Below are 24,030 nucleotides of genomic sequence, written 5' to 3' on the forward strand. Positions count from 1 at the left end.
CGTGTGAGACCGGGCTAGTTGGTCGCCTTTTTGTGTACCATGTCCACTCCTGCGCTAGTCACTTCAGCATGGAATACCAACTAACCCGGTTGCTGCTCACCTCTAAGCTCACACTTATCTCATATGCCTGCTGCGGAGAATGGAGGCTGTAAGAGTTGGGGTCGGGCATGAAATAAATGGTAGCCGACCCATGCCGTCGTCCGACTCATCCACGCTAAGGACGCTGTTGAAGGGAGGAGCTTGCTCACATCGAGAACAATATCTACATGACGACAGGAGATACATTTCATCAGTCTAACATGACTGAAAAGGAAGCACACCGAGCAGCCGAAAACGGCGGCTTAAAAACCCTCTGTCCTCCCTAGATCCCTAGGTGAGGGAAAACTGCCGTTCAACCTTCGTCCAATGGGAGCGTCCGAAGTCGTCGTAGTCGACCCGCCTTGGAGGGGGAGGATTCACACACACACTTCCGCACTTTGGTTTCACTTAACACACCCAGTGGAGAGGGTCCTCGTAGACAGGGGTTGATCGCTTGACCCAAGCTGGCGTCTCTTGATTCCAGAGCTGACTCCACAGTTAGCCGTCGCATCTGTCAATCGACTCTGACGATTTCTGGAGCCCGTGAGAAAGCACCGCAAAACACCCTTTTCCAGGAGCTCCCTTGCTCCAAGTAGGCCGTGAAGGCGACAGCGAACCAACTAACAATACTCGGTCCGCCGAACGTGGCTAGCCTTGTTGGCGCCGCTGGGCTGTCCGAGGAGGCGCATTGTTGGCTTTACAAAGCGACTCGTCGCAGCGGGCTGGGAAAGGCTCGAAGGACGCTACCCCCACAGGCCGATCGTAACAAGGCACGCCCACGGAACCAAACGGAAAGGGACGTGGTAGTAAACAAATTGCGAGTGTGCGAGTTGTGATTTTTTTCAGAGACCGAAGCGTATACGAATCGAATATGTCGTCGAATACATTTCGAATAGTTTTCGAATAATCAATGGCCGGTGTCACAATTAATGTAATACGCTGTTAACAACTAGTAATTATTAAAGTTACCGCGCTTTTGTCACTGCAGTACGTTATGAAGTGTTGTTCATTAAAACACGAATGGAGCATTAGGAGCAAACGAGTAGTTTCTTCGCATGCACAGGATTCTTCAGAGAGTGCGAATGATCACTGTACAGTATGGCTACCTAAGTGACGTAGCATGCTGCGCTGCGCAAGTGCTCATGTTTTATGCCTATACTACGCCCGCGGGGGTGATAACGTACCGTACTGTTGGTCTAAATTTATGTTTATTTATGCGCGTTTGACGTTTTTAAATACTCGCAAGGTATTCGAAAAAAATATTCTCATTTACGAATAGTGACTATTCGATTCGTTATTCGAAAGTCCTGAATATTCTCACACCCCTACTTGAAATTGGACGCTCTCATACATGTGGTAAACGCTAATTAGAGTAAGGGGGGAAATTACAAACGCAGCGGCTAGCTTCTTTTTCTTTTCTTCTTCTTCTTCCTTCAGACATTTGACAGACGGGCAAAGCGAAAGTCGTCCCAGGGGACGGGGGCAGAGACCTATCCGAATTCTGCCCTTGTTTGAAGAAATTTCGACTCTGCCGTCGTGAAACGTGCCGCAACAACGAACGTCGTGTAATTTCTCTCGAGGCACGCGCTCCGCAACGTCATCCTCGCACGCGTTCCAGACGCCTTAGGCCGCACCACTGACGAAACGCCGCGTCCACCACGGCCCAGAAACCGCGACGTAATCGAAGGACATGCCACACTTGCGCGCACTCTGTTAAAAAGCTTCAAGCACAATTTAAGCAACAAACGTGCAAAGATTTGGCGTTTGTTGATTTACTTACCGATTCACAGGTGGCAGGGCAATCGGTAAGAGCTCAAATTACGGCCCTATTTTAGTGCAGTCTTTTCAAACGCGAGGGCCCCCTGCGAGACCACTGCAAATGGCCGTGCTTGAGGAACTAGGCGCACTGCGCCACGTCACGTCTGGTGCGCCGAAGTCCGAGCAGGGCACGAGCAGCTCACGAGCCTGCCACCATTCGATTCGGCAAAATTCAGCGTTGGCGCGGAAGGCGAGCGAGGAGATGCTACGACCCAAGCCAGCTTCAAGCGGCTAGCGGCGCAACATATTTGGCAAGTTTGCGTCAGCATTTTTGCGTCGTTTTTTCCGCGGCGGAACAGCGCCGAAGGGTCACAGCCAGGTCACCGGGTCGCTTTCGATCGCGATCGAGGCCGATCGGGTCAGAGTCTCTAGATCGCGATTGCCTACTTTGAGCAAGCTGCGGAAGGGAGCCAGCCACCGTCGAGAGATTCGATGCCTTTCGGACTCGATCGTGCTTAGAAAGGTCCCCGTGTGACCATGGGGTACGCGATGGAACGCTCCTGAGAACGCCGTCAGGCGACGGCTCTTTTTGCCGTCAAGGACGGTCGGCGCGATATAAGTCCTTGAGACAGCACGACCTCGGGTCGACGAGAAGGGTACTCGTTGCTGCGCATTTTCTTTCTTCCCTTTATTTATTTATCTCTACCGTCCGTTTCTGATGCCGGATGTCTCTTATCGGTCGCGTCCGCGCAAAGCGCACCACGGGTCTGTCGTGAATCTGCAATGTGCGATAGTTAGCAGCGAAGCGTCTTTGCCGCCTGAAAGTTTTGTCTGGAAGAACGCCGGCTTGGGGGCATTTTGTGTTCCTGCGTCCGTCGAACGCCTAGTGGCCGATCCTAGCGATCATATGCTGGCGTCCAAGGGCTAAATAAATAAATAAATAAATAAATAAATAGAAATTTCAATTGATAGCCACAAAATGCAGGCCTCGGGATGTCGATTTGGCTTCTTTGTTGCGACCAACAGTATCGAACGACTCAACACGGCCCCGAAGCTACATGCTCCGACGGCGATGCCTTTACACGCGCTCGGTATACGTGTTTCGGTGCCGCTGAGTCGCGTCCGTATTGCGTGGCTCAGCCAGATAATCGAAAATTACTTTCACTGCAATAATGTATGCGAACGCGAACATCCGCGCACGACTGCTTTGATGCGTCGATTAGTGGGGTTATTTGCCGAGTACGATTTCGGAAGCAGCGGCCGCGTGAGCCCGTGGCAGCGTAATGTCCCTCGATAATTTGAAAGTAACACCACATTTTGAACTCTGCCGCCGTTGAACCTCCTCGCCCCATTGCCTCCCCCTCCACCCGCGGGACGCGGTCTTGTGCCCGTTTTCCTGTACGACGATTGGTCTCCCTGCCGTTGCCCTTGGAAACGCGGATATCTTGCGTTTTGTTTGTGTTTTTCCGTTTTTTTCGCCATTGTTCTCCTCAGCTCGGCTAGCTCGGCGTAGCGCACGTTGTACGCTGTGTATCCTGCTCTCTGTGCTAACGCTATGCCATGCTGTATATATATATATATATATATATATATATATATATATATATATATATATATATATATATATATCCTGTATATCTAGCAATATAACTGCAGCAACAAGCCTGAAGATGGTTGTGCAGTTTTTTATGATACAGCAAGGAAAGCCTGACGGCTTGCACAGGAAGCAGTGGCTGCATAACATGGGCCGAAAGAACTTTGTTCCGGCAAAGAACAGTGTTGTTTGCGAGGCGAGTCGTCTTTCTTATTGCTTGTATCAAAGCATCCCCTAATGCTGCATCCTTTAAAAATTCTTCCGGCCGGCTCACCAGCGTTTCTGCTGTGGCAGTTTGTATGTTGCATCAAAATGGGGTTATTCTGCTGGTACTCCATGACCTCGCACGTCACCCACTGTTGTTATTCAGTTTGAAATGCAGCACTACAGATCCTGCTTTCCGCTGTGAATATTTATGTGCGAAGATGCAGCCTCTCGATCGCACTTTTCGCGATCGTTAGGATCCGTTGCCTGTTTTACTGAAAATTGAAATAGCCACTTCTAGAGGAGCTATTTTCAGCTTACGTCGTTGTTTGCGTCAGTCATACAATGAATGCAGGCCCTGAAAATATCAGTGGCAAGTATACCCGTGGTATTGCAGATGGTGAGCGCTAGCTGGTCCACATTGCGCTTTAAGTTTTAAGGCGCACGCCTTTAGATCTCTCTTTCAAGGTCTCGTTGTGAGCAGAAAATATCGTGCGATGAGGTTAATGATAGGTTAATGATTAGTGATTGAATAAGGTGGATTAGGGAGCAATAGGGTTAATTAAGGAGGATTATAGGGTGTATTAAGGATGTATAAGCTGTAGTAAGGAGGAAGAGGGTGGATTAACGTGGATGATGATTAAGGTGGAATAGGGTCGATTAGGAGCCCGGTGGTGGTCTCGTGCTGTCGACGCCTTCTCGGTGAGCGCATATTTCCCTCCCCCCCCCCCCTCATCTTTTAAGAGGTTCAATACATACAAGCATTTGTCTCGCAAACCAGATTTATTTCAAGGGAATTTTCCACGTCTCAATAATTTCCCTCGTCGTATTCGAGTGCTGAATGCAGTGTTATAGTTTGTTAACGAAGCTTTCCCCCAAGTCAAAATATTTTAAGGCAGTTTTCCTAGTCTCTAAAGCTGCTCGAGTTCACGCTGCTCCTCTGGCGGCCATTTTTCCAAGAAATTATGCCTTCCAACCATTCAGAATCAGCAAAAATCGACTGTCGCGGACAACATCAGTCCCTTTCCACATAAGTATGGGGCTCGGAGCAGGAGCTATGGCGCTTGAAAGTAACCGGTGGCTTGACGAACCAACCGACTGAGCTACCGTTCCGGGCAGCTTTGAAGTTATAATTATATTCGAGTGCTGATTGCCGTGTTATAGTTTATTAACGAAGCTTCCCCTCAAGTCTACATTTTTTAAGGCAGTTTGTCGTGTGCGTATTATGGACACGCATGCTTATATCGCCTTCCGTTTCCCTACCACGGTTGCGCTCTAAAACCACGGCGCTGAAATATTGCTTTCCTCTCCTTCAACTACTACACGCAGAGACAAAGCAACAGCACGCGCATGCGATCCCATAGATGAGACGAATACATATATATAGATATGTATCAGTCATAGCTCTCGTAGTATAGTTTCTGAGCCGTTTCCTTTTTTTCTTTTTTTTTTCTTTGAAAGAAGTCCTATTAGGGTTATTATAATTACACGAAGGTATTTTGCGCTCGCCAGCAGCAGTACTTGAGATAGCTATACTGGCGGCTAGCTTCCCACGCTTTGCGTGCCGCCCTCGCACCAGTTTAAGCTTTTCCTAGACGCTAGAGCTATACCATTGCCTCGCAACCTTGAGCGATCGGAAAGCGCGCTTTCCACTCTTGGCCGGCGGAGAGGGGAGGCTTCGTTCCGGCCGCGAAGTTCTCCACATCTCTGTCAGGAGCCCGGTGGTGGTCTCGTGCTGTCGACGCCTTCTCGGTGAGCGCATATTTCCCTCCCCCCCTCATCTTTTAAGAGGTTCAATACATACAAGCATTTGTCTCGCAAACCAGATTTATTTCAAGGGGATTTTCCACGTCTCAATAATTTCTTTCGTCGCATTCGAGTGCTGATTGCCGTGTTATAGTTTGTTAACGAAGCTTTCCCCCAAGTCAAAATATTTTAAGGCAGTTTTCCTAGTCTCTAAAGCCACTCGAGTTCACGCTGCTCCTCTGGCGGCCATTTTTCCAAGAAATTATGCCTTCCAACCATTCAGAATCAGCAAAAATCGACTGTCGCGGACAACATCAGTCCCTTTCCACATAAGTATAGGGCTCGGAGCAGGAGTTATGGCGCTTGAAAGTAACCGGTGGCTTGACGAACCAACCGACTGAGCTACCTTTCCGGGCAGCATTGAAGTTATAAATATATTCGAGTGCTGATTGCCGTGTTATAGTTTATTAACGAAGCTTCCCCTCAAGTCTAAATATTTTAAGGCAGTTTGTCGTGTGCGTTTCATGGACACGCATGCTTATATCGCCTTCCGTTTCCCTACCATGGTTGCGCTTTAAAACCACGGCGCTGAAATATTGCTTTCCTCTCCTTCAACTACTACACGCAGAGACAAAGCAACAGCGCACGCATGCGATCCCATAGATGAGACGAATACGTATATATAGATATGTATCAGTCATAGCTCTCGTAGTATAGCCTTCTGAGCCGTTTCCTTTTTTTTTTTTTTTCTTTGAAAGAAGTCCTATTAGGGTTATTATAATTACACGAAGGTATTTTGCCCTCGCCAGCAGCAGTACTTGAGATAGCTATTCTGGCGGCTAGCTTCCCACGCTATGCGTGCTGCCCTCGCACCTGTTTAAGCTTTTCCTGGACGCTAGAGCTATACCATTGCCTCGCAACCTTGAGCGATCGGAAAGCGCGTTTTCCACTCTTGGCCGGCGGTGAGGGGAGGCTGCGTTCCGGCCGCGAACTTCTCCACATCTCTGTCAGGAGCCCGGTGGTGGTCTCGTGCTGTCGACGCCTTCTCGGTGAGCGCATATTTCCCTCCCCCCCTCATCTTTTAAGAGGTTCAATACATACAAGCATTTGTCTCGCAAACCAGATTTATTTCAAGGGAAGTTTCCACGTCTCAATAATTTCTCTCGCCGTATTTGAGTGCTGATTGCGGTGTTATAGCTTGTTAACAAAGCTTTCCCCCAAGTCAAAATATTTTAAGGCAGTTTTCCTAGTCTCTAAAGCCACTCGAGTTCACGCTGCTCCTCTGGCGGCCATTTTTCCAAGAAATTATGCCTTCCAACCATTCAGAATCAGCAAAAATCGACTGTCGCGGACAACATCAGTCCCTTTCCACATAAGTATAGGGCTCGGAGCAGGAGTTATGGCGCTTGAAAGTAACCGGTGGCTTGACGAACCAACCGACTGAGCTACCTTTCCGGGCAGCGTTGAAGTTATAAATATAGTCGAGTGCTGATTGCCGTGTTATAGTTTATTAACGAAGCTTCCCCTCAAGTCTAAATATTTTAGGGCAGTTTGTCGTGTGCGTATCATCGACACGCATGCTTATATCGCCTTCCATTTCCCTACCACGGTTGCGCTTTAAAACCACGGCGCTGAAATATTGCTTTCCTCTCCTTCAACTACTACACGCAGACACAAAGCAACAGCGCGCGCATGCGATCCCATAGATGAGACGAATACATATATATAGATATGTATCAGTCATAGCTTTCGTAGTATAGACTTCTGAGCCGTTTCCTTTTTTTTCTTTTTTTTTCTTTGAAAGAAGTCCTATTAGGGTTATTATAATTACACGAAGGTATTTTGCCCTCGCCAGAAGCAGTACTTGAGATAGCTATTCTGGCGGCTAGCTTCCCACGCTATGCGTGCCGCCCTCGCACCTGTTTAAGCTTTTCCTAGACGCTAGAGCTATACCATTGCCTCGCAACCTTGAGCGATTGGAAAGCGCGTTTTCCACTCTTGGCCGGCGGAGAGGGGAGGCTTCGTTCCGGCCGCGAAGTTCTCCACATCTCTGTCAGGAGCCCGGTGGTGGTCTCGTGCTGTCGACGCCTTCTCGGTGAGCGCACATTTCCCTCCCCCCCCCTCATCTTTTAGGAGGTTCAATACATACAAGCATTTGTCTCGCAAACCAGATTTATTTCAAGGGAATTTTCCACGTCTCAATAATTTCTCTCGTCGTATTCGAGTGCTGATTGCCGTGTTATAGTTTGTTAACGAAGCTTTCCCCCAAGTCAAAATATTTTAAGGCAGTTTTCCTAGTCTCTAAAGCCGCTCGAGTTCACGCTGCTCCTCTGGCGGCCATTTTTCCAAAAAAATTATGCCTTCCAACCATTCAGAATCAGCAAAAATCGACTGTCGCGGACAACATCAGTCCCTTTCCACATAAGTATGGGGCTCGGAGCAGGAGCTATGGCGCTTGAAAGTAACCGGTCGCTTGACGAACCAACCCACTGAGCTACCTTTCCGGGCAGCATTGAAGTTATAATTATATTCGAGTGCTGATTGCCGTGTTATAGTTTGTTACCGAAGCTTTCCCCTCAAGTCTAAATATTTTAGGGCAGTGTGTCGTGTGCGTATCATGGACACGCATGCTTATATCGCCTTCCATTTCCCTACCACGGTTGCGCTTTAAAACCACGGCGCTGAAATATTGCTTTCCTCTCCTTCAACTACTACACGCAGAGACAAAGCAACAGCGCGCGCATGCGATCCCATAGATGAGACGAATACATATATATAGATATGTATCAGTCATAGCTCTCGTAGTATAGCCTTCTGAGCCGTTTCCTTTCTTTTCTTTTTTTTCTTTGACAGAAGTCCTATTAGGGTTATTATAATTACACGAAGGTATTTTGCCCTCGCCAGCAGCAGTACTTGAGATAGCTATTCTGGCGGCTAGGTTCCCACGCTATGCGTGCCGCCCTCGCACCTGTTTAAGCTTTTCCTGGACGCTAGAGCTATACCATTGCCTCGCAACCTTGAGCGATCGGAAAGCGCGTTTTCCACTCTTGCAGGCGGAGATTGGAGGCTTCGTTCCGGCCGCGAAGTTCTCATCTCTGTCAGGAGCCCGGTGGTGTACTCTTGCTGTCGACGCCTTCTCGGTGAGCGCATATTTCCCTCCCCCCCTCATCTTTTAAGAGGTTCAATACATACAAGCATTTGTCTCGCAAACCAGATTTATTTCAAGGGAATTTTCCACGTCTCAATAACTTCTCTCGTCGTATTCGAGTGCTGATTGCCGTGTTATAGTTTGTTAACGAAGCTTTCCCCCAAGTCAAAATATTTTAAGGCAGTTTTCCTAGTCTCTAAAGCCGCTCGAGTTCACGCTGCTCCTCTGGCGGAGTTCGTTACCGAAGCTTTCCCCTCAAGTCTAAATATTTTAAGGCAGTTTGTCGTGTGCGTATCATGGCCACGCACGCTTATATCTCCCTAAACTGGCTCTTTTACCTACTACACGCAGAGACAAAGCAACGGCGCGCGCATTAGATCCCATAGATGAGATGAATATTTACAATTATTATTAGGGCTATAATTATATGCGAATGCTGATTGCTGTGCTATCGTTTGTTAACGAAGATTTCCCTCAAGTCTAACTATTTCGAGGCAGTTTTTCGTGTGCGTATCATAGCCACGCACGCTTATATCGCCTTCCGTTTCTCTACCACGGGTGCGCTTTAAAACCACCGCGCTGCAATTTTGCTTTCATTTCCTTGATTCTTAGAGACAAAGCAAGAACGCGCGCATGCGATCCCATAGATGAGATGAATACATATATACATAGAAAATTATCAGTCATAGCTCTCGTAGTATAGCCCTCTGGGCCGTTTCCTTTCTCTTTTTTTTTGTTCTTTCGAAAGTAGTCCTATTAGGGTATTATAATCACACGAAGGTATTTCGCCCTCGTCAGCAGCAGTCCTTGAGATAGCTATTCTGGCGGCTAGCTCCCCACGCTATGCGTGCCACCCTGGCACCTTTTTTAAGCTTTTTCTAGACGCTACAGCTATACTATTGTGCCCTCGCAACCTTGAGCGATCGGAAAGCGCGTTTCCCCCTCTGGGCCGGCGGAGAAGGGGGGCTTCGTTCCGGCCGCGAAGTTCCCCCACATGCCTGTAAGGTACCCGGTGGTGGTCCGGTGCTGACGATGACCTCTCGGTGAGCGCATATTTCCCCCCTCATCTCTTAAGAGATTCAATACTTACAGGCATTTGTCTCGCAAGCCATATTTATTTCAAGGGAATTTTCCATGTCTCAATAACTTCTCTCGTCGTATTCGAGTGCTGATTGCCGTGTTATAGTTTGTTACCGAAGCTTTCCCCTCAAGTCTAAATATTTTAAGGCTGTTTGTCGTGTGCGTATCATGGCCACGCACGCTTATATCGCCTTAAACTGGCTCTTTTAACTACCACACGCAGAGACAAAGCAACGGCGCGCGCATTAGATCCCATAGATGAGATGAATATTTACAATTATTATTAGGGCTATTATTCGAATGCTGATTGCTGTGTTATCGTGTGTTAACGAAGATTTCCCTCAAGTGTAAATATTTTGAGGCAGTTTTTCGTGTGCGTATCATAGCCACGCACGCTTATATCGCCTTCCGTTTCTCTACCACGGGTGCGCTTTAAAACCACGGCGCTGCAATTTTGGTTTCCTTTCCTTGATTCTTAGACAAAGCAACAACGCGCGCATGGGATCCCATAGATGAGATGAATACATATATACATAGCAAATTATCAGTCATAGCTCTCGTAGTATATCCCTCTGGGCCGTTTCCTTTCTCTTTTTTTTGTTCTTTCGAAAGTAGTCCTATTAGGGTTATTATAATTACACGAAGGTATTTCGCCCTCGTCAGCAGCAGTCCTTGAGTTAGCTATTCTGGCGGCTAGCTCCCCACGCTATGCGTGCCGCCCTCGCACCTTTTTAAGCTTTTCCTAGACGCTAGAGCTATACTATTTTGCCCTCGCAACCTTGAGCGATCGCAAAGCGCGTTTTCCACTCTTGGCCGGCGGAGAGGTGAAGCTTCGTTCCGGCCGCGAAGTTCTCCACATCTCTGTCAGGAGCCCGGTGGTGGTCTCGTGCTGTCGACGCCTTCTCGGTGAGCGCATATTTCCCTTCCCCCCCTCATCTTTTAAGAGGTTCAATACATACAAGCATTTGTCTCGCAAACCAGATTTATTTCAAGGGAATTTTCCACGTCTCAATAATTTCTCTCGTCGTATTCGAGTGCTGATTGCCGTGTTATAGTTTGTTAACGAAGCTTCCCCCAAGTCAAAATATTTTAGGGCAGTTTTCGTAGTCTCTAAAGCCGCTCGAGTTCGCTCTTCTCCTTGAGCGGCCATTTTTCCTAGAAAGTATGCCTTCCAACTACTCCGCCCTTAAACTGGCTCTCTCAACTACTACACGCAGAGACAAAGCAACAGCGCGCGCATTAGATCCCATAGATGAGATGAATATTTACAATTAGTATTAGGGTTATAATTATATTCGAGTGCTGATTGCTGTGCTATCGTTTGTTACCGAAGCTTTCCCTCAAGTCTAAATATTTTAAGGCAGTTTGTCGTGTGCGTATCATGGCTACGCACGCTTATATCGCATTCCGTTTCTCTACCACGGGTGCGCTTTAAAACCACGGCGCTGCAGTTTTTGCTTTTCTCTTCTTTCTTCTTCTCCGCCCTTAAACTGGCTCTCTTAACTGTACTACACGCAGAGACAAAGAAACAGCGCGCGCATGCGATCCCATAGATAAGATGAATATATATATATATATATATATATATATATAGAAAACTATCAGTCATAGCTCTCGTAGTATGGCCCTCTGGGCCGTTTCCATTTTTTTTCTTTCTTTTCGAAAGTAGTCCAATTAGGGTTATTTTAATTACACGAAGGTATTTCGCCCTCATCAGCAGCAGTCCTTGGTATAGTTATTCTGGCGGCTAGCTTCCCACGCTATGCGTGCCGCCATCGCACCTGGTTAAGCTTTTCCTAGACGCTAGAGTTATGCTTTGTCCGCGCAACCTTGAGCGATCGGAAAACGCGTTTCCCCCTCTGGGCCGGCGGAGAAGGGAGGCTTCGTTCCGGCCGCGAAGTTCCCCCACATCTCAGTAAGGTGCCTGGTGGTGGGCTCGTGCTGACGATGACCTCTCGGTGAGCACATATTTCCCCCCTCATCTGCCCCCCCCCCCTTTTTCCCAAGAATTTATGCCTTCGACTGTCGCGGACAACATCAGTCCTTTTCAACGTAAGTATGAGGCTCGGAGCAGGAGCTATGGCGCTTGAATGTAACCTGGGGCCTGACGAAGCAACCGCTTGAGCTATCTTTCCGGGCAACATCCAAGGGTCATGAGTTCAAATCACCTGTCAGGTTCCTTTTTTTCCCCCTTTTTTCTATTTGTTTTTTTCCCTTTCTTTTTATTGTCTTTTCCTTTATTTTGTGACTGTACGGGAACCCTCCTAATATATATATATATATATATATATATATATATATATATATATATATATATATATATATATATATATAAGGTATGATGACACGTGTGCAAGTCATAAATACCAGGTTCTCTAGTCGAGTGCCATCCGTGCGGTATAACCGATCTCAGATTGGTCAACCTTGACTGATCAAATAGGGCACCACTGTAGGTTAAATGAGGCGTACAACTCCTGCGGGACCCGCCGTGGTTGCTCAGTGGCTCTGGTGTTAGACTGCTGAGCACGAGGGCGCGGGATCGGATCCCGGCCACGGCGGCCGCATTTCGATGGGGGCGAAATGCGAAAACACCCGTGTACTTAGATCTGGGGGCACGTTATACGGCACACCCACTACGGTGTGCCGTATAATCAGAAAGTGGTTTTGTCACGTAAAACCCCATAATTTAATTTTTTAATTTAACTACTGCGGGGACGGTAGAGTATCTGTCTCCCGTGCAAGAGGACCGTGGTTCAAATCCCAGTGCCGCGCTATTCTCCACCGGAAAATACAAAAAAAACGTGTGTTGAGAAAATCGCACAAACAGGCCTGGAGTGCGGCCTGATCCCGGCGACCAGAACCGGTAACGCACTCTCTCACCAGAGCAGGATTGGCCACCCTGGTGCAGTACTTGGCCACAACCTCCCATATGAATACAACAATCAAACCCCAACCCTCAGTCCCCAGCAGCCGCGAAGCAACTGACCACGGCGGCGGTCAGATCTGTGACGCTGCAGAGGGTGCTAAGAATACCTGGCTCCGGACAGGCCGCCATTGGAATCTGAACCTGGCAACGTTTAACGTTAGAACGTTATCTAGTGAGGCGAGTCTAGCAGTGTTATTGGAGGAATTAGAGGGTAGTAAATGGGATATAATAGGCCTCAGTGAGGTTAGGAGGACAAAAGAAGCATATACAGTGCTAAAAAGCGGGCACGTACTGTGCTACCGGGGCTTAGCTGAGAGACTAGAACTAGGAGTCGGATTCCTGATTAATAAGGAAATAGCTGGTAACATACAGGAATTCTATAGCATTAACGAGAGGGTGGCAGGTCTTGTTGTCAAACTTAATAAGAGGTACAAATTGAAGGTGGTACAAGTTTATGCCCCTACATGCAGTCATGATGACCAGGAAGACGAAAGCTTTTATGAAGACGTGGAATTGGCGATGGGTAAAGTCAAAACAAAATACACTATACTGATGGGCGACTTCAGTGCCAGGGTAGGCAAGAAGCAGGCTGGAGACAAGCCAGTGAGGGAATATGGCATAGGCTCTAGGAATAGCAGAGGAGAGTTATTAGTAGAGTTTGCAGAACAGAATAATATGCGGATAATGAATACCTTTTTCCGCAAGCGGGTTAGTCGAAAGTGGACGTGGAGGAGCCAGAATGGTGAGACTAGAAATGAAATCGACTTCATACTCTGCGCGAACCCTGGCATCATACAAGGTGTAGACGTGCTCGGCAAGGTACGCTGCAGTGACCATAGGATGGTAAGAACTCGAATTAGCCTAGACTTGAGGAGGCAACGGAAGAAACTGGTACATAAGAAACCAATCAATGAGTTAGCGGTAAGAGGGAAACTAGAGGAATTCCGCATCAAGCTACAGAACAGGTATTCGGCTTTAACTCAGGAAGAGGACCTTAGTGTTGAAGCAATGAACGACAATCTCATGGGCATCATTAAGGAGTGTGCAATGGAAGTCAGTGGTAACTCCGTTAGGCAGGATACCAGCAAACTATCGCAGGAGACAAAAGATCTGATCAAGAAACGCCAATGTATGAAAGCCTCTAACCCTACAGCTAGAATAGAACTGGCAGAACTTTCTAAGTTAATCAACAAGCGTAAGACAGCGGACATCAGGAACTATAATATGGATAGAATTGAACAGACTCTCAGGAACGGAGGAAGCCTAAAAACAGTGAAGAAGAAACTAGGAATAGGCAAGAATCAGATGTGTGCGTTGAGAGACAAAGCCGGCAATATCGTGACTAATATGGATGAGATTGTTCAAGTGGCTGAGGAGTTCTACAGAGATTTGTATAGCACCAGTGGCACCCACGACAATGGTGGAAGCGAAAATAGCCTAGAGGAATTCGAAATCCCGCACGTAACGCCAGAAGAAGTAAAGAAAGCCTTAGGAGCTATGCAAATGGGGAAGGCAGCTGGGGAGGATCAGGTAACAGCAGATTTGTTGAAGGATGGTTGTCAGATTGTTCTAGAGAAACTGGCCACCCTGTATACGCAATGCCTCATAACCTCGAGCGTACCGGAATCTTGCAAGAACGCTAACATAATCCTAATCCATAAGAAAGGGGACGCCAAAGACTTGAAAAATTATAGACCGATCAGCTTACTGTCCGTGGCATACAAAATATTTACTAAGGTAATCGCAAATAGAATCAGGAACACCTTAGACTTCTGTCAACCAAAGGACCAGGCAGGATTCCGTAAAGGCTACTCAACAATAGACCATATTCACACTATCAATCAGGTGATAGAAAAATGTGCAGAATATAACCAACCCTTATATATAGCTTTCATTGATTACGAGAAAGCGTTTGATTAGGTCGAAACCTCAGCAGTCATGGAGGCATTACGGAATCAGGGTGTAGATGAGCCATACGTAAAAATACTGCAAGATATCTATAGCGGCTCGACAGCCACCGTAGTCCTCCACAAAGAAAGCAACAAAATCCCAATAAAGAAAGGCGTCAGACAGGGCGATACGATCTCTCCAATGCTATTCACCACATGTTTACAGGAGGTATTCAGAGACCTGGAGTGGGAAGAATGGGGGATAAAAGTTGATGGAGAATACCTTAGCAAGTTACGATTCGCTGATGATATTGCCTTGCTTAGTAACTCAGGAGACCCATTGCAATGCATGCTCACTGACCTGGAGAGGCAATGCAGAAGGGTGGGTCTGAAAATTAATCTGCAGCAAACTAAAGTAATGTTTAACAGTCTCGGAAGAGAACAGCAGTTTACGATAGGTAGCGAGGCACTGGAAGTGGTAAGGGAATACATCTACTTAGGGCAGGTAGTGACCACGGATCCGGATCATTACACTGAAATAACCAGAAGAATAAGAATGGGCTGCGGTGCGTTTGGCAGGCATTCTCAAATCATGAACAGCAGGTTGCCACTATCCCTCAAAAGGAAAGTGTATAACAGCTGTGTGTTACCAGTACTCACATATGGGGCAGAAAGCTGGAGGCTTACGAAAAGGGTTCTGCTGAAATTGAGGATGACGCAACGAGCTATGGAAAGAAGAATGATCGGTGTAACGTTAAGGGATAAGAAAAGAGCAGATTGGGTGAGGCAACAGACGCGGGTAAATGACATCTTAGTTGAAATAAAGAAAAAGAAATGGACATGGGCCGGACATGTAATGAGGAGGGGAGATAACCGATGGTGATTAAGGGTTACGGACTGGATTCCAAGGGAAGGGAAGCGTAGCAGGGGGCGGCAGAAAGTTAGGTGGGCGGATGACATTAAGACGTTTGCAGGGACAACATGGCCACAATTAGTACATGACCGGGGTAGTTGGAGAAGTATGGGAGAGGCCTTTGCCCTGCAGTGGGCGTAACTAGGCTGATGATGATGATGAAGGATATTAAGGTATATTAGGGTGTATAGAGGATTAATGTGCATGAACAAGGATTAAGGCGTATTAAGGAGGATTAGGGTGGACTGAGGTAGATGAAGCAGGATTAAGACCGATTAGGGTGGATTAAGGAGGATTAAGTGGGCTAAGTTGTGTTAGGGTAGATTAAGGTGAATTAAGGTTAATGAAGGAGTATTCAGACCGATTAGGGTGTATTAAGGATGATTGAGGGAAAATGAGACATCCACCCAATCGTAGCAATTGCTACAAAGACGTCTCATTTTTCCTTAGTTACTTCTCTCCACCTTGCGGGTTTCCGCAAAACTATTACGTCAAGGATTATTAAGGGGGATTAAGGTGCATGAACAAGGATTAAAGTGTATTAAGGAGTACTACGGTTGATTAAAGTGGATGAAGAAAGCTTAACGTCGATTAGGGTGGATTAAGGTGAATTAGGGTTAATGAAGGAGTATTACCACCGATTAGGATGGATTAAAGAGGATTAGGGGACTAAGGTTATTAGGGTGTATAAATGAGGATTAAGTTGCATGAACAAGGATTAAGACATATTGAGGAGCATTAGGGTGGGTGAAGTGGGTTAAGTTGTTAGGGTAGATTAAGGTGGATTAGCGTTGTTGGAGGTGGATTAAGGTGAATTACAGTAGGCTTTTCAAGGCTTTGCATTCGCATCTATTAGGCGATACGTAAGGACACCTTGGAATTCCAAAAGTCAAAATCCAAAAATGGCGATCGCGATCAGGCCCTTTGAACGCGATTGCTTGCTGCAGGCTGAAGTCTGCGCACTCTAGCGCAGTATTCTGAAAACGCTAAAACAAAAAGGGAAGGCAGCTCAAGAAAGAACGTTTAAAAATATTTTTATCAGCGATACTGTAAGCCATAAAATTGATATACTGTCCAAATTTAATCACATTTTGCAAATCTGAATTTGGAGCCAAGGCATTATGCAGTTCTTCGAGTTCCCGACGTGGTTGCCGACGATCAGCAGACGACAACTCGGTCCGGATCGTTTGGCCATGTAGCAGCGATCACTGTTGATCGCGATCAAGAAATACGATGCGGATCGGCCCCGATCGCGATCAGAAGTGTACGTGTGACACTGTCCCTTCGCCCTGACAGCAACAAATAAATGGTAAAATCGATCATCGCTTACTCTCATCTTACGCCAAGGACGAATCATTAGGTATGTTTTGTCGCTACTATTGAGATCAGATGTTTGTCTTCACGCTACTGCGTTTCGGACATCATCAGGTACAACGCTATGGAGGCTAGCGATACCTTCTGCTGTGGCTGCGTCCGCACTGAGAAACAGTTCGATAATCTTGATCGAATTTGTGTGAAACTTCTTTATTTAGGTTCAGTATTGAATGAAAAACAGAAAGGGTTAATCCTTTGAAATAAACTGTGGTATATGGCTACCCACTGTCCTTGTTTTAAATCAATTTGTTCTTCGTGGCGTTTTTTTTCGTCCTTTTTTTTCCCCAGCTCGTCGCGGCAGTCTCACGCGCTCGCTCGGGCGAGCAAACGCCGTTGGCGCGCAGTGAAGCATGGACGGAACGCGCGGAGCGATACTTCTTTTCGTCACCGGACTTGGTGCGTAGCTTCCACAGCGTTGCACCTGAAACGGAGCGCTGAACAGTAAAAGCGATTTCTTTTCCATTTAGCAGATTTAACACACACACACGTGTGTGTAAAGACTAGGCTGAGCTCGAGGTGACGGCTTCGATCACAGCCGCGGCGGCCGCATTGCGATGAAAGCGGAATGCAAAAAATGCTCGTGCACTAAGGTTAAGGTACACGTTAAGGAACCTCAAACGAACCATGTGTCCCAAGTAACTAGTGCCTGAATTTAAATATGCGCAAGTGCCACGTAGCTAGACGGTAAAGTCCGACTATTTTTTTATTTCGGTTAATCAACTGCTCAGCTAGTATATTCTGAGCAAGAGTGCCAGTGAGAAAATTCTATACCATGCTAAAAAATTCTCAATCCAGCTTTCTGTTGCTCAATACGTGCTACGTGAAAATATTTTCCCAATCCTGAAAGACCGCGAAATGCGTAAAAGTGCCCGTGACACTTTCCAGAATTTTGCGTTGCTTGATAATGATACTTTCACTCTCAATATACTATTTGAGAAGTTTATCGATTAGTAATCACGAATTGTGTAATTAGGCAAAAAATAAGGAATCGCCTGACTTGCTCCAAGCGACGTCATTCTGATCTGTCCAGCGACGTGGCACACACACACACACACACACACACACACACACACACACCACACACACACACACACACACACACACACACACACACACACACACACACACACACACACACACATATATATATATATATATATATATATATATATATATATATATATACGGTGGGCGGCAACTTTGGATTCGAGGCTTTGTTTCGGTCATTCGCGGGAATTCAGCTTCTTGCCGCAAATAACGCGTCCCGTAATCTTTTGTAGCCTACTGCACTTCATTAAGTGATCTGTTTGTTACTTCCTTTGGCGCATTCCTTGATGTTCCAGCAGAGCGTTTTAATCAAGCAGGAAATATAGTACCAGAAGAGAGCAGTCACCGTGTTACCCGCCTACGTGCGCGACGCTGGCTGAAGAGAGAGAGAGAGAAACAACTGATGGGAAAGGGCAGCACATCTGCTTCCCTGCACCACTCTGCGCTCCGGGCCGAATGAAGGAGCCATTAGCGGTTTGCGAATGGGCGTCCTCTCGGTGACACACCGCAGCTGGTTCTCGTTGCTGCTTTGGGCCGTCGAGTCGATCACGACCCGTAGCTTTCGCTTCACTGCACGGATTTAGACATGCCGAGTATTGGGGAGGGCGTGAACGTTTCGGGAGAGGAGGGAAGCTCGACTCCCCGTTCCTCGTGCGTGCCCCCTTCCTCTCAAACACGCCGCTCGACAAAGGGCTACCGAAAAAAAAAAGAGGGACGCGAGAAACGATCGCCGATGGTTGTGCGAAAAAGGGGACGAGCGGGTGGAGTCGGCGGCGTGGTGTTTGATCTGACAGGAAAACACGGCACCGGAGCAACCGGTTGACGAAGGACACAGCAGCGTTGGTATAGTGTCTTTTTTCTGCCTTTTTTTTTTTTTTACTGGCGAACTCGGCGTTCTCAGGACATTCGTTTATGTTATGTTTATTTTTGTCGTACTGGTCGTTTCGAAACGCCTTGTAATGTGTACGAAACAGCCAGGACAAAAAAAAAAACGCGAAAAAACATCGTGTTCACCCGTTCCTATTGATGCGCTGCTCAGTAAGAGGTCGAGGGTTCGATTAGGAGCCTGCATTAGGAAAAACGCTCGCGCACCGCACTTTGGGCGAACGTTAACTCCCGCACACCCCGCCTTCCAGCTGGTCAAAATTCATACCAGCGTTTTCTTGCATGCCTTCCGCCATCGCAATGCGAGCGAAATGGAAACCGCGTGGCCTCGCGCCCAACTGCGCAACGGCGTGGCATCTGAGCTACCGTTTAATCAGCATCCAGATAACATAATTATCACGTAAAGACGTGACGCCTCGCTTGAAGAGAGACCAAACAAGGGACGTTCTTTTTTGAACGTAACATCCACACTGAATAGATAAGCGCGAAAGGGAACACGAGAAGAGACTCTGGTCTTCTGCATGCGCAGTTCTGTTTAAGTGTGTGCGACACCGACGCATGTAATGAGGTAAGATAACCGATGGTCATCAAGGGTTACGGACTGGATTCCAAGGGAAGGGAAGCGTAGCAGGGGGCGGCAGAAAGTTAGGTGGGCGGATGAGATTAAGAAGTTTGCAGGCACGACATGACCCCAATTAGTACATGACCGGGGTAGTTGAAGTATGGGAGAGGCCTCTGCCCTGCAGTGGGCGTAACCAGGCTGATGATGATGACACCGACGTGCCGATTCCGTCGAGCGCAATCCATGCGTGCCTGCTCGTATACGCGCGGCCTCGTGGAACGTAGTGTGACCGCGCATCCATACGTTCGACAAAGCAGACTGGTAGGGCTATTTGGTACTGCGTGTTAATATTTTTAGCGCAAAGAAACTCTAAGGTGTTATGCGTTACTCTATATGTTAACTCTATGGTGCATCCGCGTTTGGTAGCCACGACGCCGCCAGAAAGACCGCGACACGGCGGTCGTGCAGCTGCTTCTACCGTCTCTCTCTTTAATTAGGCCACCTCTTTTAGGGAGTATGGTGATCGTCGGCGAAGTTTTTCTTTTTTTTTTCCTTGCACACAGCCGACAGCACCGCGCGGCCGCCCTAGTGTCGACGATCGCAGAGAAGATAACAAGCAGCACGCATATTTTTTTTTTGTACCCCCATCCCATCTAATCCCAGCCACGGCGGCCGCATTTCGATGGGGGTGAAATGTGAAAACACCAATGCATTTAGATTTAGGTACATGTTAAAGAGCCCCCCGTGGTCCAAGTTTCCGGAGTCCCCCACTACGGAGTGCCTCACAATGAGATCGTGGTTTCCGCACATAAAATAGCATAATTTAATATTCTTTTTTGCAGAAATAATCGAAAATATGAATTAAAAGCCGTTGAAGTCTGCGCCAACAAGGATGCAGTAAGCTATTAGCCTCAGTAAAATTTCAAGGGAAAAAGTCGAGGAAACTGAAAAGAAACCTCAAATGATGTGGGTGACAAAGCACTGGTATTGGCACTTTAGGTGTGTGTGTGGGGGGGGGGGAGGGGAAGGGAGGCTTCGGCTTCACCTGGGGTGGGGGGCTCAGCCCCCCCCCCCCTGGAAATCTCCGGAGGGGGCTCGGGCCCCGGAGCACCCAACATAGTCACCGTCTATGCTGCTATGTTAACATGGATGGTATTATATGTGCATTTCTCAAGTGAATAAATTAAACAAAGTACAAGTAGTTCATTTTCATGGGAAGCAACACTGAAGCAATCAATTTTGCGTCTTTCCATTTTAAGGTGAAAGCCTTAGATGCCTATGCTTCAAGGTCTCATCGTGAGGTACAGAAAATATCATGTGACGCAAGGAAGGCCAGAAGCGAACGAAAACATGTCCAGCCATGTATAAGACATGATAAATGATTATCAGAGTTATCACTATGTGGTACCTGTTTCCAAGTTCCTGTGATGATGTCAAAGGTTATTTCAGATACACCGCTTCATCACTATCATTATATACAGTTCTTGCATATGTTAATGCATAGCTTGTAGAAGACAGGTAGGTAGAACCATAATGCAGAATGGACCATTTGTTAAAGAATTGGTTTTCTTCAAATGACGATCCATATATAAGATTTTTATAATGAGTGGGACATTGCACCAGACTTGTAGCCCATGACGGTGAGGTGCTCATTGTTACCAACCTTCTAGTGAAAAAAATATACTTTCGAAGAACTCCCAAGAAAAGAAATGTATAGATATATATAGAGTGAAATGCACATTATTGCAGGGACATGAACTTTAATCAAAGTGGTGAAAATAGTGGTCAAAGTTTTCTTATTATTTGTACTAATGCAGTGTGAAGATGGGGATCACGATCCTGGCAACGAAAAATGAAAATCAATGATGACAGCGGTCATTGTCAGCTTAAAGAACTGGGTGGACAGACAGACATGGGAAACCAGCACTCACGTGGTGTCGGAGCTAAGCTGAAACTTATGGCTGAGCCAAATAACTTACAAGGGCTGTGGCGCACACGATAGCTGCGCGCGGGTATGATATACTAGAAATCATCAAGCAGTATCTGCCACATGGTGTTAGCGCATGCAGCCTGCACTAATAGATCTCCCACCGAGCTCCTACATCTATACGAATACACAGCTACAAAATGCATGCCGAGATGCAGGATCCGTCCAGTAAAGCGAACAAATTCGCCAGTCGCTTAATATGACATTGACCGACACCTACAGAAGTCGCTTAATCATTTAAATAATTAGGTGAGAATGACTTGGTTCGACAGGCAAGGTTCGGACTGGTGTTGTATAAGTCGCGGGTCGCTTTTCAAGTCGCGACGATAGATTGGATTTTTTACAAGCACTGCTCCCGGAGGGCACATGCAACCGGAGGCCTCAGGAGAAGACCTGAAGTTATAATAAAGCAGGCGGCGCAGGATCCCCAGGGCACCCAAGGGGTAGTGGGGAGATCAAAGCTGGAAGCAGGATGGCCCGTAGGATTGGAGTGGCGCAGGCCCAAGCGTGCTGGACTTAAAATAAATATTATTACGTCCAGCCGCCAACTTGTGACGCCAAGACTTCTGCAACAGCAGTCAGAAGTTTGCCGTTTGACATACTAAGGCAGCAGCGGAAGCGGACGAAGACACAGAAACGTGAAAAAGAGACCCCACGCTACAAGTTAGTAGTGTTTTAATGTTTAAATTATGGCAATTGAATAACGCGCAACTGAGCCCTCTCGAAGCGTTCGACGCACGGAAAAATTCGCGAGGACGGTAAGATACCAGTGTGACAGGGGCACAAGCAAGGAACGAAAACGCGCACACAGGGCAAACTGTGAACATGCTATATATTTTGCTATATATGTCATCATCATCATCATCAGCCTGGTTACGCCCACTGCAGGGCAAAGGCCTCTCCCATACTTCTCCAACAACCCCGGTCATGTACTAATTGTGGCCATACCGCCCCTGCAAACTTCTTAATCTCATCCGCCCACCTAACTTTCTCCGTAACCCTTAATGACCATCGGTTATCTTCCCTCCTCATTACATGTCCTGCCCATGCCCATTTCTTTTTCTTGATTTCAACTTAGATGTCATTTACTCGCGTTTGTTCCCTCACCCAATCTGCTCTTTTCTTATCCCTTAACGTTACACCTATCATTCTTCTTTCCATAGCTCGTTGCGTCGTCCTCAATTTGAGTAGAACACTTTTCGTAAGCCTCCAGGTTTCTGCCCCGTAGGTGAGTACTGGTAAGACACAGCTATTATATACTTTTCTCTTGAGGGATAATGGCAACCTGCTGTTCATGATCTGGGAATGCCTGCCAAACGCACTCCAGCCCATTCTTATTCTTCTGATTATTTCCGTCTCATGATCCGGATCCGCCGTCACTACCTGCCCTAAGTAGATGTATTCCCTTACGACTTCCAGTGCCTCGCTGCCTATTGTAAATTGCTGCTCTCTTCCAAAACTGTTAAGCATTACTTTAGTTTTCTGCAGATTAATTTTTAGACCCACTCTTCTGCTTTGCCTCTCCAGGTCAGTGAGCATGCATTGCAATTGGTCCCCTGAGTTACTAAGCAAGGCGATATCATCAGCGAATCGCAAGTTGCTAAGGTATTCTCCATCAACTTTTATCCCCAATTCTTCCCACTCCAGGCCTCTGAATACCTCTTGTAAACATGCTGTGAAGAGCATTGGAGAGATCGTATCTCCCTGCCTGACGCCTTTCTTTATTGGGATTTTGTTGCTTTCTTTGTGGAGGACTACGGTGGCTGTGGAGCCGCTATAGATATATTCCAGTATTTTTACATATGGCTCATCTACACCCTGATTCCGTAATGCCTCCATGACTGCTTAGGTTTCGACAGAATCAAACGCTTTCTCGTAATCAATGAAAGCTATATATAAGGGTCGGTTATATTCCGCACATTTCTCTATCACCTGATTGATAGTATGAATATGATCTATTGTTGAGTAGCCTTTACGGAATCCTGCCTGGTCCTTTGCTTGACAGAAAAGGCGTTCCTGATTCTATTTGCGATTACCTTAGTAAATAGTTTGTAGGCAACGGACAGTAAGCTGATCGGTCTATAATTTTTCAAGTCTTTGGCGTCCCCTTTCTTATGGATTAGGATAATGTTAGCGTTCTTCCAAGATTCCGGTACGCTCGAGGTCATGAGGCATTGCGTATTTCATTTCATTTCTTTTCATTTTATTACCTTAAAGATCCACGAGGGGTATTACATAAGGGGTGGGTACATATATTTTGGTGAGCGAGTGTTAACAGAACGAAACATGACTGGTAACATTATTGGCAAAGTTGGATGAGCACGTGATGGCTGCGATGTCGTTGGGTAGGTCGTTCCAGTCTGCTGCAGTACGGGAGAAAAATGATGCGGCAAAAGTGGTAGTTCGGGCACGAGGTCGGGAAACTTGAAGAGGATGACGAGTGCGATGAGATATGCGGGCTGGAGGGACGATGTAGGGTGCGCGACCTAGTGAACTATGGAAAAATTTATGAAACAAGCAAAGGCTGGCAATGCGGCGAAGAAGTGATAAGGGCAATAAGTCGGATTCAGCTTTCAAAGCTGACACACTGATGTCGTAAGAATATGGTGAATGGATGAATCTGGCTGCTCTGTTTTGGACTGATTCGAGTGCATTTATAAGGTAAGCTTGGTGCGGGTTCCAAATGGGTGAGGCATATTCTAATTTTGGTCTGACGAGGGATTTGTACGCTAATAATTTCACATGTTTAGGGGCTTGGCGGAGATGACGTCTACAAATCCAAGTGTTTTATTAGCGGATGAAATGATGTTCGTAACGTGTGTACTCCAGGACAAGTCGC

General features: G+C 46.8%; 1 protein-coding gene across 2 annotated transcripts in view; it reads left to right on the forward strand.

Moving 5' to 3' along the window:
* The first annotated feature begins 8,438 nt into the window (after window positions 1-8,438).
* The window catches only part of LOC126518117 (phosphoglucomutase-1-like), a 68,511-nt gene continuing 52,919 nt past the window's right edge, over window positions 8,439-24,030 (forward strand). Inside the window, exon 1 of one of the 2 annotated variants that reach the window (XM_055064383.2) lies at window positions 8,439-8,520. The gene's annotated coding sequence lies outside the window, so the exon portion shown is untranslated. Of the gene's footprint in view, window positions 8,521-10,501; window positions 10,515-24,030 lie in introns of those variants that run through there. The other variant, XM_055064384.2, reaches the window with a different exon arrangement.

Source organism: Dermacentor andersoni, unplaced genomic scaffold (assembly GCF_023375885.2).
Source record: "Dermacentor andersoni unplaced genomic scaffold, qqDerAnde1_hic_scaffold ctg00000033.1, whole genome shotgun sequence".
NCBI lineage: Eukaryota > Metazoa > Arthropoda > Arachnida > Ixodida > Ixodidae > Dermacentor > Dermacentor andersoni.